Raw genomic sequence first — 15,250 nt, 5'->3', positions numbered from 1 at the left:
CAAAGTTGGTCCCGAGACTTCAATATTACATACTCATCCTAATGGTTGCAATTTTTAAACTCGGATAATCCTTGATAGCTAACATTTTTAAAATTCCAGTTAAATAAATATGACTTTACTTATTTAACCTTAAAGAGAAAAAATTAATAAACAAACATAAATAAGTGAGGGCCATCCCATCCCACCCCCTTGTTGTTTCTCACTCTACATATATTTGTTAATGGCCACTCCTTCTACCCAAAATCATCACCATCACTATCACCCACCACCACCCAACCCCATATTCTTTCACCATCCACCATATCAGGAGCGGAATGGGTAGGCCCTCGCTACCCCTTGACGCTACGGCGGTAGTGTAAATTTTGAAAAAATTTAACGTTTTTCTGATTTCACTGCCCCTGTATAAAAGAAAATTTTGAAACGTTACCCATTGACGTTTTTTCCTAGATCCGCCACAACACCATATCCACCCCAACACCACCACCTCTACCAACCTACCACCACCACCACCATCACCATCTAGCATTAACAACCACCATCTCTACAAACCGCCACCACCACCATCTACCCTTCACGACGACCACCACCGCCGCCTCTACAAACCGCCACCATCACCATCTACCAGTAACGCTGCCGAGAAATTGTCCGACCTTCGACGGCAATCGTCGGAAAAACGAGCAATTTATTAACACCTTAATTTAACAAACCTCTGATAAGGACCACACGGGTGTAAAAATTATAACCACTAGGATCACCTATGTAATTATTGGAGTATCGGGTGCATTTAACTCAAGATTTAAATGATTTAATTCAATTAAATAACACTATTTTTTTTTGTTTCTCAAAAGCAATTTTTAACACCTTAATTTCATCTTAACTTACACTTGCAAGAATTTAAATCTATAACCTCATATTTATAAGATGATACACCATACCACATTACCACTAGACAAATAAATTTATATATTATTAATTTAAAAGATTGTTGTGCATTATGTGTTGTACTACCTGCAATATGCGTAGTATCAGTTGTATAATTTCTATTTAAAAGAGTAGGATAGCCAGGTGAGAGTAGGATAGCCAGATGTTTTATATAGATCTTCCAGTTGTTCATTAGTTGTCTATCTAATTACGGGTTTGAGTTTTAAACCTGATTACAAAGTGCCAAGTGCCCCTCTGATGTATTGCAAAATACATACTTTTATCGTGTATAGTTTGTACGTTTTATCGTTATTTTTAGCTTAGTTTAGTTTAGAATTGCGTGCTATTGATCTACATTGCGTTTTCCAGGTCTTGATACATAAAATGCTGAAATTGGAGCAAAAACCGAGCTAAAGTGTCAAATGTCAAGTTCCGGAGCCAATGTATAAAAGTGTTAGAATAATTTTGAAGTTTTTGGAAATTGGAGCTAAGCTTGGAAGTAAACATTCTGCGAAAAATGGTCACTCGCGTAGCACTAAGGTAACAGGACGCTCAGTCGCGCTACGCGACTGAGATAACGTTGACTTTGCTGACTTTGAAGGCTCTCGCGTAGCGCCAGCGTAAAGAGGAGACCAGTCGAGCTACGCGACTGGCATGACTGATGCGCCTGAGTGGAGGATCGACTAGGGTTTGATATAAAAGGAATAATAATCATCATTATGATACAACACACGAACCAAGAAACCCTAGGCGACTTTGAGAGCAGATTTTCGAGTTTTTCGAGGTGATTTAGCTTGCAAGAATCATCAGGTTGAAGCACGGAGCGTAGGAAAGAAGATTGTTCGGGTCTTATCTCCCGGTTTTCACTATTTTCTTGTTTTGATACTTTGATAATGAATTCTTGTTTTGAATTTGATTTGTTTATGTTAGACATCATGTTTCTTGGCTAAACCCTAGATACTACCTAGACTAGATGATGGTTTGATGAAAGTTTGGATCTTTTAACGGTTTTTATTGTTTGATTATGGATTGACTTTGAAAGTAACGTGTTCTAGATATTCTGATTTGGTGCACATGCGTATTTACTTTTGATTGTGGATTATTTGCTGTTTCACATAGATTTTAGTGACGGTCTTTATCACATAATAGATCTGTGTTGATTATTTGCATCCTTGCGGGTTCGGGTGATCTTTGGGTAAATCGGCCGATAGCCTTAGAAACAGTAATTAAAATATAATTAGGAGTAAATATTCTGCTTAACTTGTCGCTGAGAGGCTCGAGTTAGTTATTAGGTCGCGGTGCAATATATAGCTAAATTAGATTTTGAGAGAAGTCGAAGTTAGTTCCCTAATTGCAGTTGTGTCTAGTAAACCAAGTCAGAACCTAGAATTGCCTTAGATTATCGCGCTGAGAGGTAGATAGTCGTATTAGGGCACTTTTAGAGTCGTTAGAGGACTGAGAGGAAATCTAACAGTCGGTAATCATAACAGCCTTGTAGGGTTTCCTAGGTTTCTTCCTGAGAAGGGTCGGGAAGTCTTAGCATTGAAATACTTTAAGGTTTAGTATTTAACGATCCCGGCTCCATACAACAATAAAACCGTTAGAAGTCCATTCATAGTTAAACTGGATTCAAGTCTAGGTAGTCCTTAATCTCATCTGAATCAAAACCCTAGTTTTCGTTCGTGTCTTAGTTAATTTCAATTTAATCATAATTTTAGGATTTTAGTAAACCCCCCCCCCCAAACACAATATTTGTTTAGTCGTGTCAGTGTCTAGTCTAAGTGAGTCGTTAACGTAATTCGTAGAGTCCTTGTGGGTTCGACATCCGGACTTACTTTTCTGTGCTAGAGTCGACCGGTACACTTGCCGGTGAGTAGTTTAGTCAGGTTAAAGAGTCTAGATTTTTATTACTTGAGTCTTAATTTAGGGTAATTTTAGTTTAATTAGTTGAACTACTTTTTCCACATCAAGTTTTTGGCGCCGTTGCCGGGGACTCTTGGCAATTGCGTTAACTGCTTTGTTTGGATTTCAACTGATATCGTTACGTGCTTTTTGTGTGTTTGTGAGTCGTAGGAGTCCAAGTACTTTTAGTGTCTTTCTCATATTTCTTTGAGTCTTTTATTGGAGTTGACTTACTTGTTTTATTCTTGGTTTTGTAGTTCATGCCCCACACGCGTTCGCAGGGACCAGTGAAGCCACCAATTGACAAGTCTTCCTTCTCCACACCAATCCCTCAGGTTCGAAAACCCCCAACTTCATCTTCAGCCCTTTCTGACTCTACACTTCCATCTAAACCACCGAACTACGACTTCACCCCGAAGTCATCACCCCATAATTCCCCACCACCCTCCCGTCACCCTAGTCCACCACCAGTTCACCAAATGGCCGAAAACCAAACTGTCCACCAGCGTTCCACCGCGGGTTTTACCGCAAACTCACCCATCACCCTCCCTGAAATCACCAATGATAAGTCTTGGTAAATTCCTTCATACATCATGACTGCCATTAACAACTCTTGTCAGTTTCACGGTCGTGATGATGAAGACGCGCCAGCACATATCAACCGTCTCACCCGTCTGTGTAGCACCTTCGGCATCGAAGGTGTGAATCTTGATGCCCGCTATCTCCAAGTCTTCCCCTTTTCGCTTACTGGCCGCGCAGCCACCTGGCTTGATTCGCAGCCGGCAGGTACTTACACCACTTGGGCTGGACTTAGAGATGCCTTCCTTGCTAAGTATTTCCCACCTGCGAAGGCCTCCGGCCTTCGAGATCAGATCCATTCCTTCAGAATGGAGCCTGACGAACCTTATCACTTAGCATGGGAGAGGTTTCAAACATTTCTCTCGCGTTGTTCCCAACATGGATTGTCGGATTGGGCCTTAGTAGAAAAGTTTTATAATGGTCTTACCCCTGAGTGCAAGGCCCGATTCGACACATCCGCAGGAGGCCACCTAATGGGAAAGAAAACTGTGGCTGACTGCAACGACCTCTTTGAGAGCTTCGCTCATGCTGATATAGATCATAGTGCTACCGGCAGGAATTCCAATCCTGTGATTACCTCCTCATCTTCTCGAGGAGTGAATCAAGTCGTTTCAGACTCAAAGGTAATATCTCAGCTTGACTATATCACCAAAGAGTTGCTAGAAATTAAGAAGAAGGTAGATAGATGCGAGGTTTGTAGAGGGGGACATGACACCATAGATTGCCCAACCATCACCCTAGAGCAGGTCAAGTATTTAGCAGGTCAAAATAGGGGTCCAACTAACCCGTTCAACAATAGTAACTCTAATTGGCGTGCTAATAATTATCGCTCCTCAGGTAACCCCCCTGGTTTTCCGTCAGGTCAATACCAAAGTAGGGGGCCAGGTTTTTATTCTAGTGGGGGGTCGGGTCAAACAGGTCAATTTGCTAGTTCAGGTTCAGGGGGGCAGTTTAGAGGTGAGGGGTCAAACCAAGAGGTTCAACCTAAGTGTGAGGGGTCAGGTGGTAGTTTGTCTAGGATAGAGGACCTTCTTTCCCAATTATTGGTTAAGGATCAGGCTACCCAACGTACATTAGAGGACCATGCTACGCTCCTAAAGAATAATCATTCAAGCTTCTTAGACCTTCAAAGGCAAGTTGGGGATATTGCACGCCAGTTGCAAGAACGACCTCCCGGTCAATTTTCGGGCAACACAAGGCCCAACCCATCTGGCTCTTTGAAGGCAATTTCGACCCGTAGTGGTAGGACCTTAGGAGAAGTAGTGAGACCCGAGAGTGTTGAGATAGAAGAGGAAGAACCCGTAGATGAAGAGATTGAAATAGAGGCGCCCGGTAAAGTGCAACCTAGGTTAATCCCAGCAAGTACCGCACACACCGGGGCGCCTTCGAGTGAGAAGAGTGTAGGAAAGAAACCCTTTCAAGTCGTTCCTTCACCGAATGTTGATATTTCCCGTGCTCCTTTTCCTTCCCGCCTTAAAAATCAAACCTATTCTAAAGAGTACGGGAAATTTCTAGAGATCTTTAAGCAACTTAGGATCAACCTTCCATTCATAGAAGCCCTCCAATCCATGCCCAAATATGCAAAATTCCTAAAAGACCTTCTAAAACGCAAGGATAGGTTAGGAGAGGTTTCTAACATCCCCCTTAGTGGAGGATGTTCCGCCGTAGTGTTGAACAAGGTTCCGGAAAAATTGACGGATCCGGGCCTTTTCACCATCCCGTGCTTGTTTGGGAGTGATACCGAGTGTAGGGCCCTAGCCGACCTAGGAGCGAGTATTAACTTAATGCCATATTCCATGTATGAGAGGTTAGGTCTAGGAGAGTTGTCACCTACACGCATGTCTTTGTCGCTAGCCGATATGTCACACCCCCAAAATACTACATGCGGAATCCCCCGCGAGGCGTGTGACGTACCAGGATCTAGCCACTAATCACATTGAACTCATAACAAGATTTGAAATAAAAGATTTCATTCATTGAGATATGTATTACGAAACATTATTTATAACCCGTTGTGTTCAACGGAAGCATAATACAAAGTTTAACCAAAACCCAAGTATATGTAATCTTCTAGTCTCGTTTCAAGTTTCCATGTATCTCGACCCATGACCACTCCAGCATCCCAGACCGCAAGTTCCACATCCACACGTATCAATAACCTGCGAGCATGCACACACGTGTATCAGACAACGCTGGTGAGTTCATAGTTTTACGAAAACGTTAGTTACCGGTTGTATGTAAAACAGTTCACTGACAATGCAAGTAATATTGTTAATATCTCAATTCCGAACAAGACGACTCCTGAAATACATGACTGCCCTTCCCACGTACTCCTATCTAGTACTGGGCCACGACTGGGTCATTAGTTCACATCCGTCCTATCTTGGAGCAGTGTGAGGGTGCCAAACCTAAGTAGCGCTACCAACTAATACCCGTTACCCTCCAGGTAACATAATAAGGGACTTACAAAAATGATAGGTGAGAATATTAACCAATACACTCGTTTTTACCCAAACCACTGACTGTCCCCAACCACCGGGACGCATGCTCGAATGAAGTGAACTCACCTTGGTTTGCTCGGTAAGACTAGTTACTTGACATACAGTAGTTCAACTACGTCCTATCATGATTAACACAGTCAGTTAAGATTTCACCAAAGCTTTTCACGAGTTTAGCAGTTAACAAGTAGTACACCTCATCACATATCAAGCAACTCAGGTCACGTATAAGTTAACAATCAAGTCCACATATGCATAACAGATCAACAGCCCAAAACACCAAACATTTAGTGTGCATGCTAGTAACCGAGGCCCTGTGAGGGTGTGCCATTCATTTAAGAGTGTGTGGCCTGGTAAGCGTGCGACCCATTTATGTACTCGGCCCAACCAAACATAAAACCCAATGGACCGTGTGATTAGACGTAAGTGTGTGATTGTGTCAAATGTGTGCGACTGAACGTTCGGTGTGCAACCAGGCCCTGATTGTGCGGCCCATCAGTGGTAAATGACATATATGCGACTGGGCTTAACTGTGCAATTCATACAAAGCCCATTTGGACTTGTGCGACTCGAACCAAGTGTGCGATTACACATGAGTGTGCGAGCCGTGGTTTTTGCGGTTGACTAAATCATTCTCACCACAACTCCCATATTTATTCCCCCACTAACTTCTAACTTCGGTCAATTTGAAATCGAACAGTTGAGCATTTTCCAAATTCTCACATTATTCCTAATCATTAGTTTATTTATTATTTTCTTTTTTTTCTAACAGTGAGCCATTTCATCAAACCTTTACTAACATGTATCTATGTAGATTACATCAGATATTCAAAGGAAAACACATACTATCAGTAAACACATGTTCAATCATTTCACAAGAATTCCTATCAAGATCCTAACTCACAAAATCAAGCTACCAGCACTATCAATAACAGCATCTAGTCGGACACATACAAAAAGAAGCACCAATCATATAAACATAAGCTTGAATTTATAAACAACTGCAAAAGCTTCAAACCCAATGTAATATCGCAATGTCCGTTTCTAAACGCTACGTATCTCACCAATAATTACACTAACAGTTTTACTATAAATCTCATATCAACAACAGATCATCTAGAAACATCACTCTAACTAAGAGCCACAATGGACTGCAAGACAAACGAAGGTGAATAGGTACTGACCAAACATTAAGGGGGCGGCTGGGTGTGTGTGTGTGTGTTGTTGCCCCTGCCCCTTCTCGCACGGAGGCCTGAAACCGAAACCCGAACACGAGAGGAACCATCATCATCCTCGATTTAGCGTCGGAACTGTTTGTGCGTGTTCGTAGAAAATAAGCGGAGTTCCAAGTACCGAGTTCCGAGTAGCGATCGCCGGAGTCCGGTCGGAATGTGGTGGGGTTTGTCGGAGGTTGATCGAAACACAGGTGTCGCCGGTGGTTCGGTTGAAGCCAAAAAGTTTAACCGGAGGTTCGATCGGGGACGATGATGTTGGGTCAGAGGTGGCGTTGAAGTTGTAGGGTTTATTTTTTAAGGGAGAAGAATTTGAGAGAAAGGATGGGTGCCTAGGGATTGCAGTTGGTGATTATGATTGGCACATTCTAATTGTCGGCTGCGCTTGACTTTATACCCTTATTTGCATTGAGGACATAGTTATGGCATCCCTAGATGTATCTTATGGGCTCTTGAGTGCTGGGCCAGAAGAGAATGGGAATGCAGCCTTCTTATTTCCCGAATTTGTAGCCCACCAGTAGAAGGATAAGATTTGTAGTCAAATTTTTACATTTAACATTTAAACACTTAATTATCTATATACTACCATATTATTGTATTAATAACAATTTCAAGCTCACACATCTTGTATTTCCACCACATGACCACTGATTGATTTCCAATAAATTTAATAAACATTAATAAAATCTTAGTTCAGCTATTCGGACGTGCGGGAAGAACCCGACCCAACACACTCGCAGCCCAAGGCACAAACGGTGGCCCAGTATCGTGTACGGCTCCTAAACGTAAACTCAACACTTAAATGAATCTAATCAAGCCACATTATAATCAAGTAAAATTCACATTCGACAAGGTTATCATAGTAAGAAGTTAGATGAAAAGTTTAACCTAACGAGAGCGTGAAAGGAGAGAATTACGAGAAGCTAGAATCACAAGATCAAACGGTAAAAACCTTGAAAGTTTGGGTTGTCACATCATCCCCAACTTGAAAGAAATTTCGTCCCGAAATTTAGGACGTAGTCACTGAGGAAGCTAGTTAAGTTGCATGGTTTTCTGGTTTTCTTGGGGTGTCACATCATTCCCCCGTTGGTTTGGAATTTCGTCCCGAAATTCTGTAGTAGCTTCACCATCAGTAGTGGTTTCATTGTTCTAGAACAACTGGGGATATTTGTGTTTCATTTGGTCCTCTCGTTCCCATACAAACTCTGGGCCACGATGGGAGTTCCCAAGAACTCGAACAATAGGTATTCCTGGTGCGTTTGAGAATCTTGACCTCCCGGTCCAAGATTTCCACTGGTTCCTCGACAAATTGCAACTGACCGTCGATGGTGAGCTCCTTGAAAGGAGCTGTGAGGGTTTCGTCTGACAGACACTTCTTCAGATTCGACCCACGGAATACGTTGTGAACTCCACTGAGTTCTTCGGGCAGGTTCAATCTCTAGGCCATTTTACCAATTCTCTCCGTGATTTCGAAAGGTCCAACATAACGTGGATTCAACTTGCCTCGCTTACCAAAATGAACCACACCTTCCCAAGGTGGGACTTTTAGTAGCACTCGATCCCCAACCTGGAACTCGAGTGGTTTCCTGCGCTTATCAACATAGCTTTTCTGACGGTCACAAACTGCCGCCACTCGTTATCGTATCTGAGCAATCTTCTCTGTTGTGTCTACGACGAGTTCTGGGCCAGTGATTTGGCTGTTTCCAACTTCTGCCCAACAAAGAGGTGATCGACACTTCCATCCGTACAATGCCCCGAACGGAGCAGCCTGAACGCTGGTGTGGTAACTGTTGTTATACGAAAACTCCACTAAAGGTAGATGCCGCTCCCATGCGTTACCAAAGTCGATTACCCATGCTCGAAGCATGTCTTCAAGAGTTCGGATGGTGCGTTCAGACTGCCCATCCGTATGTAGATGATATGTCGTGCTCATGTCTAGATGTGAGCCAAAGGATTTGTGCATCGCTTGCCACAAATCAGATGCAAATCGTGGGTCGCGATCAGAGATAATGGAGGTTGGCACCCCGTTCCTAGAAACCACTTCTTTCAGGTAGATGACTGTAAGCGTAGAAAAACTTATCTGTTTCCTTGATGGTTAGAAAGTTTGCTGATTACGTGTGACAATCAACGATCATCCAGGTGATATTGTTTCCGTTTCGAGTTGTAAGTAGACTAGCGACCAATTCCATGGCAGTCTGTTTTCGCTTTCCATATTGGTGTTTCTGGTTGCTAACACTTCACCTTGACTTTCCCACAAGTCAAACATCGTCCCCATACCTAGCTAGGTAGGCCGTCATGCCCGATCGCTAGCACAAGGTTTATAAATCCTAATGTCTCTCATCAAAACCCAGACGACTAGAATGTCGAGGCCGGTGTGCTTTGCTCAACACAAATTCCCTAAAGTTGCCGTATAATGAGATCCATGTTCGTTCCAGGAGGTAGCGAGTATCGTCTGTCCTGCCAAGGTTGCTTCCCCATTCCCCGCATGGGTTCAACTGGAAAATCCTCTTCCTTCAGTTCTCCAATTTGAACAGGGCGAGTCGGATCAGGTAAGTTAGAGTCGATAGTGAGCTGCAAAGCTCGTGCACGTTCGAGTTCTATAGTTGTAATCATCAAAAAGTTCCCTCCAGCGATGCCATTGACTGATTTAGCTCTGTCGAAGCCAAGGTACACGGGAGGCCCTTGTGATCGGTCTAAATAACGCACCTGGTACCGTCCAAGTAATGCCTCCATCTAAAATCCCAAGACTACGGTTTGCACCGCCAGTTGTGTGTCGTGCGGTTCCTCTTTGTAACTCCGTCACGTAAGTCATCACTCTCTCATGTTGCGTCGGTCTGTAACTGGGACTCTGATTCGGACCACCATGGCATACCACTAAATCCTCCACACCCTCGGGTAAAGACGATGCTCAGTGCATTACAGAGTTGGAATTTGAAAGCTGAAATGACATCCTCCGGTTTCGTCTTTCACGAACACAGCACCCTGCTATGCTAAAGAGATTCAAGCTGTGCGACCTTCGAAAATCCTGTGAATAAGCTGCGATAGTATCTAGCGAAACCAAGGAATTGATGCATCCGCAAAGGAATCTTTGGTGCCGATCCGTTTCTAACAAAATGGATCTTTAGCAAGATCCACATATGTTCCCACTTTGTTGGTTACATGCCCAAAATGTATCTCTCGAGTCCAGATGTTACATTTTACAAGACTTCACACGGAATGGTTCCTCCCTCAGGAGCTCTAAATTAAGATACAGATGCCGTCCAGCACGTCATCAATAAGCATAGCCGATTCATGTGATCCATACAACTGCTGATGTGATGATTAGCCCAAAAGTCATGGAATACAAAGTCGCAATAGCCATACTGCGTTCGATATGCTATTGTAGAAATCATTTTTTTTTCTTGGACTTCCATCTGATGAGTTCGTTCGTTAGTCAACCCTCGAATAGGAGCTTAACCCTCGAAGCTGGTCAACAGGTTGTCAATACATGGTCGAGGCAAACGGTTCTTGACTGCCACCTTGCTGAGTTCCCGATAGTCAGTACACATGTTCAACGATAAGGCTTATCTTTACGGATATAATCAGGGCTCCCCAGAGCGAAAACTAGATCCGACGAAACTCCTGTCCCACAGTTCGTAGTTGATTTGTCAGTTCTTGCAACCCTCCTGGCGCAAGACTGTAAGAGGTACGAAGATTCATGGCTGCCTCTGGCGTGGGATCAAACTGAGAGTCCATCTAACAGTTGTGGAAGTAAACTTGAAAGTTACTCGAGTAGCTCACCGAATGAAATCACGAACAGTTGTTGGATTCTCGATCCTCTTTTCCTTAGCTTTAACATCGGTACAAGTGCCAACATAGCGGGGTAATCCTTCCGTGGACACTTCTGACCTTCATTGCTGGATTGATGCTAACCTCTGCACCACTCCTATACTTTACGATAGGCGACAACTTCCTCCTCACGGGATATATCTGCGCGATATCTGGATAACCAATCCATACGGACTACTGCATCAAAACTATCAAGGGTAGTAGAAGGATGGTCTATGTCGAACACTTGTCCCACAAGGTCGAGTTTGCATCCCAACAATCATATGAGGTTTCAATGGGCTTGCCATCTGCCGATTCCACAACAGGTTCGGTTTCAAGAAGCATCAGGGTTGAGCAAAACAATGACGAAGCGATTAGTTACTAGGAACGTGTAGGCCACCATGTTGTTATAATCCTGGCGTCGCCCACGCCAATCCTAAATACCCTTCACGAGTACCACATCCCGTGTTGTTGCTACTGCTACTAGAACTCTCAAAACTGTCATTGTTCCCTAGGTTGTTGACGTCTTGACTTAACAGCAGTCATTCCTTTCCAATGTCACCTTCGTTTCCATGCTACGATTACGAGTGCCTTGATGTTGCCATGACTGTTGCCTCTAATGTCGTTGCTCGAAACGGAGCCCTGCGACCTTTCACCAACAAGGTCCATCCTGTCACATTTCCGTGCCACGTCCTAAAGCGTTACTCATTGTGCTGACAGTCACACATTCCATACTGCAGTCGATTGTCATCGCCGATGTCCCGATTAATTCATAAGAGCTGACTCTCATAAGTCGCTTAGGATTCGATTGAAGTCAAATTGCTTATGTTCGCTGCCAGTAATCAGGGTCGTCTAATACAGAGGTTGGTGAGGCTCTACACTCATCCTCTTGTCCATCGTTCTTGCAAGTTAACTGGGTAACGCACGGTATGCTTCCAGAGTGTTGCAGATGTGATCGCACTTCGGGGTCTAAGACGTCAGTACATTGAGTTCCAACAACAAAGAGGAGTGGGGGGGTATAGACCAATCATTGACGCTGCAACATCCACTCAGGGACGTTCGTACAAGCACCTAGCATTCCACATAGTTTGCTAGACATTCAGATGGGTATTCAGGTAATACTCGATAGCATCGAGATTCGAAAGGTTTCAGAGGGAAGTGAAAAGATCACATTCAAGTAGGAGACAATCACTGCTATGACTCCTATAGACTGTTGTGTTTCACATCAACCAAATAACGGAACGGAACCCCTTTTTCACTTGTTAAGCCTCACTGGGACTCACATGCACCCCACACTATTATTATGTGTGCACCCACAATGATATTGTGATTTGCATGCTCATCTCAGTTCCTCCCAACTCATGTCAAATGGTCCTTCAAACTCAGATATCAAACAGAGGCTGTCAAAACATCAAGGTTACAAGAATCCCAGGGCTACGACACACTAACAACACATCATAATGTAAACAAGCAGTTCATGTAATTATGCTATAGTGACGAGTGTGTGTCCGTATGCTACAACATAAACAGGTGTACACTAGTCGTGTAATGTATGCATCAAGTGAGAAAGACGAACCTTGCAATCTGGAGCTGAGTGTCATGGTCGTATTCCCGTTTTCAGAACTGTTCGGTTATAGTCTGGTTTTATAAAAACGTTTTTAAAACCAAGTTCACTATAACCAGTGGCTCTGATACCAAACTGTCACACCCCCAAAATACTACATGCGGAATCCCCCGCGAGGCGTGTGACGTACCAGGATCTAGCCACTAATCACATTGAACTCATAACAAGATTTGAAATAAAAGATTTCATTCATTGAGATATGTATTACGAAACATTATTTATAACCCGTTGTGTTCAGCGGAAGCATAATACAAAGTTTAACCAAAACCCAAGTATATGTAATCTTCTAGTCTCGTTTCAAGTTTCCATGTATCTCGACCCATGACCACTCCAGCATCCCAGACCGCAAGTTCCACATCCACACGTATCAATAACCTGCGAGCATGCACACACGTGTATCAGACAACGCTGGTGAGTTCATAGTTTTACGAAAACGTTAGTTACCGGTTGTATGTAAAACAGTTCACTGACAATGCAAGTAATATTGTTAATATCTCAATTCCGAACAAGACGACTCCTGAAATACATGACTGCCCTTCCCACGTACTCCTATCTAGTACTGGGCCACGACTGGGTCATTAGTTCACATCCGTCCTATCTTGGAGCAGTGTGAGGGTGCTAAACCTAAGTAGCGCTACCAACTAATACCTGTTACCCTCCAGGTAACATAATAAGGGACTTACAAAAATGATAGGTGAGAATATTAACCAATACACTCGTTTTTACCCAAACCACTGACTGTCCCCAACCACCGGGACGCATGCTCGAATGAAGTGAACTCACCTTGGTTTGCTCGGTAAGACTAGTTACTTGACATACAGTAGTTCAACTACGTCCTATCATGATTAACACAGTCAGTTAAGATTTCACCAAAGCTTTTCACGAGTTTAGCAGTTAACAAGTAGTACACCTCATCACATATCAAGCAACTCAGGTCACGTATAAGTTAACAATCAAGTCCACATATGCATAACAGATCAACAGCCCAAAACACCAAACATTTAGTGTGCATGCTAGTAACCGAGGCCCTGTGAGGGTGTGCCATTCATTTAAGAGTGTGTGGCCTGGTAAGCGTGCGACCCATTTATGTACTCGGCCCAACCAAACATAAAACCCAATGGACCGTGTGATTAGACGTAAGTGTGTGATTGTGTCAAATGTGTGCGACTGAACGTTCGGTGTGCAACCAGGCCCTGATTGTGCGGCCCATCAGTGGTAAATAACATATATGCGACTGGGCTTAACTGTGCGATTCATACAAAGCCCATTTGGACTTGTGCAACTCGAACCAAGTGTGCGATTACACATGAGTGTGCGAGCCGTGGTTTTTGCGGTTGACTAAATCATTCTCACCACAACTCCCATATTTATTCCCCCACTAACTTCTAACTTCGGTCAATTTGAAATCGAACAGTTGAGCATTTTCCAAATTCTCACATTATTCCTAATCATTAGTTTATTTATTATTTTATTTTTTTTCTAATAGTGAGCCATTTCATCAAACCTTTACTAACATGTATCTATGTAGATTACATCAGATATTCAAAGGAAAACACATACTATCAGTAAACACATGTTCAATCATTTCACAAGAATTCCTATCAAGATCCTAACTCACAAAATCAAGCTACCAGCACTATCAATAACAGCATCTAGTCGGACACATACAAAAAGAAGCACCAATCATATAAACATAAGCTTGAATTTATAAACAACTGCAAAAGCTTCAAACCCAATGTAATATCGCAATGTCCGTTTCTAAACGCTACGTATCTCACCAATAATTACACTAACAGTTTTACTATAAATCTCATATCAACAACAGATCATCTAGAAACATCACTCTAACTAAGTGCCACAATGGAGTGCAAGACAAACGAAGGTGAATAGGTACTGACCAAACATTAAGGGGGCGGCTGGGTGTGTGTGTGTGTGTTGTTGCCCCTGCCCCTTCTCGCACGGAGGCCTGAAACCGAAACCCGAACACGAGAGGAACCATCATCATCCTCGATTTAGCGTCGGAACTGTTTGTGCGTGTTCGTAGAAAATAAGCGGAGTTCCAAGTACCGAGTTCCGAGTAGCGATCGCCGGAGTCCGGTCGGAATGTGGTGGGGTTTGTCGGAGGTTGATCGAAACACAGGTGTCGCCGGTGGTTCGGTTGAAGCCAAAAAGTTTAACCGGAGGTTCGATCGGGGACGATGATGTTGGGTCAGAGGTGGCGTTGAAGTTGTAGGGTTTTTTTTTTAAGGGAGAAGAATTTGAGAGAAAGGATGGGTGCCTAGGGATTGCAGTTGGTGATTATGATTGGCACATTCTAATTGTCGGTTGCGCTTGACTTTATACCCTTATTTGCATTGAGGACATAGTTATGGCATCCCTAGATGTATCTTATGGGCTCTTGAGTGCTGGGCAAGAAGAGAATGGGAATGCAGCCTTCTTATTTCCCGAATTTGTAGCCCACCAGTAGAAGGATAAGATTTGTAGTCAAATTTTTACATTTAACATTTAAACACTTAATTATCTATATACTACCATATTATTGTATTAATAACAATTTCAAGCTCACACATCTTGTATTTCCACCACATGACCACTGATTGATTTCCAATAAATTTAATAAACATTAATAAAATCTTAGTTCAGCTATTCGGACGTGCGGGAAGAACCCTACCCAACACACTCGCAGC

General features: G+C 43.1%; 2 long non-coding RNA genes across 2 annotated transcripts; both read right to left on the bottom strand.

Annotated features, from left to right (window-relative positions):
• Nucleotides 1-5,400: 5,400 nt before the first annotated feature.
• LOC110916811 lies at nt 5,401-7,443 on the bottom strand. Its single transcript, XR_002580044.2, has 3 exons — nt 7,085-7,443; nt 5,970-6,022; nt 5,401-5,561 (listed from the first exon to the last, which is right to left on the bottom strand). It is a non-coding gene; the product is annotated as an uncharacterized LOC110916811 (long non-coding RNA).
• A 5,251-nt stretch (nt 7,444-12,694) lies between these two features.
• Nucleotides 12,695-14,889, bottom strand: LOC110916483. Its single transcript, XR_002579791.2, has 3 exons — nt 14,462-14,889; nt 13,347-13,399; nt 12,695-12,938 (listed from the first exon to the last, which is right to left on the bottom strand). It is a non-coding gene; the product is annotated as an uncharacterized LOC110916483 (long non-coding RNA).
• Nucleotides 14,890-15,250: the final 361 nt, after the last annotated feature.

The sequence above is a fragment of the Helianthus annuus genome, chromosome 16, assembly GCF_002127325.2.
Source record: "Helianthus annuus cultivar XRQ/B chromosome 16, HanXRQr2.0-SUNRISE, whole genome shotgun sequence".
NCBI classification, from domain to species: domain Eukaryota; kingdom Viridiplantae; phylum Streptophyta; class Magnoliopsida; order Asterales; family Asteraceae; genus Helianthus; species Helianthus annuus.
This window is presented reverse-complemented; position numbering and strand designations above follow the sequence as displayed.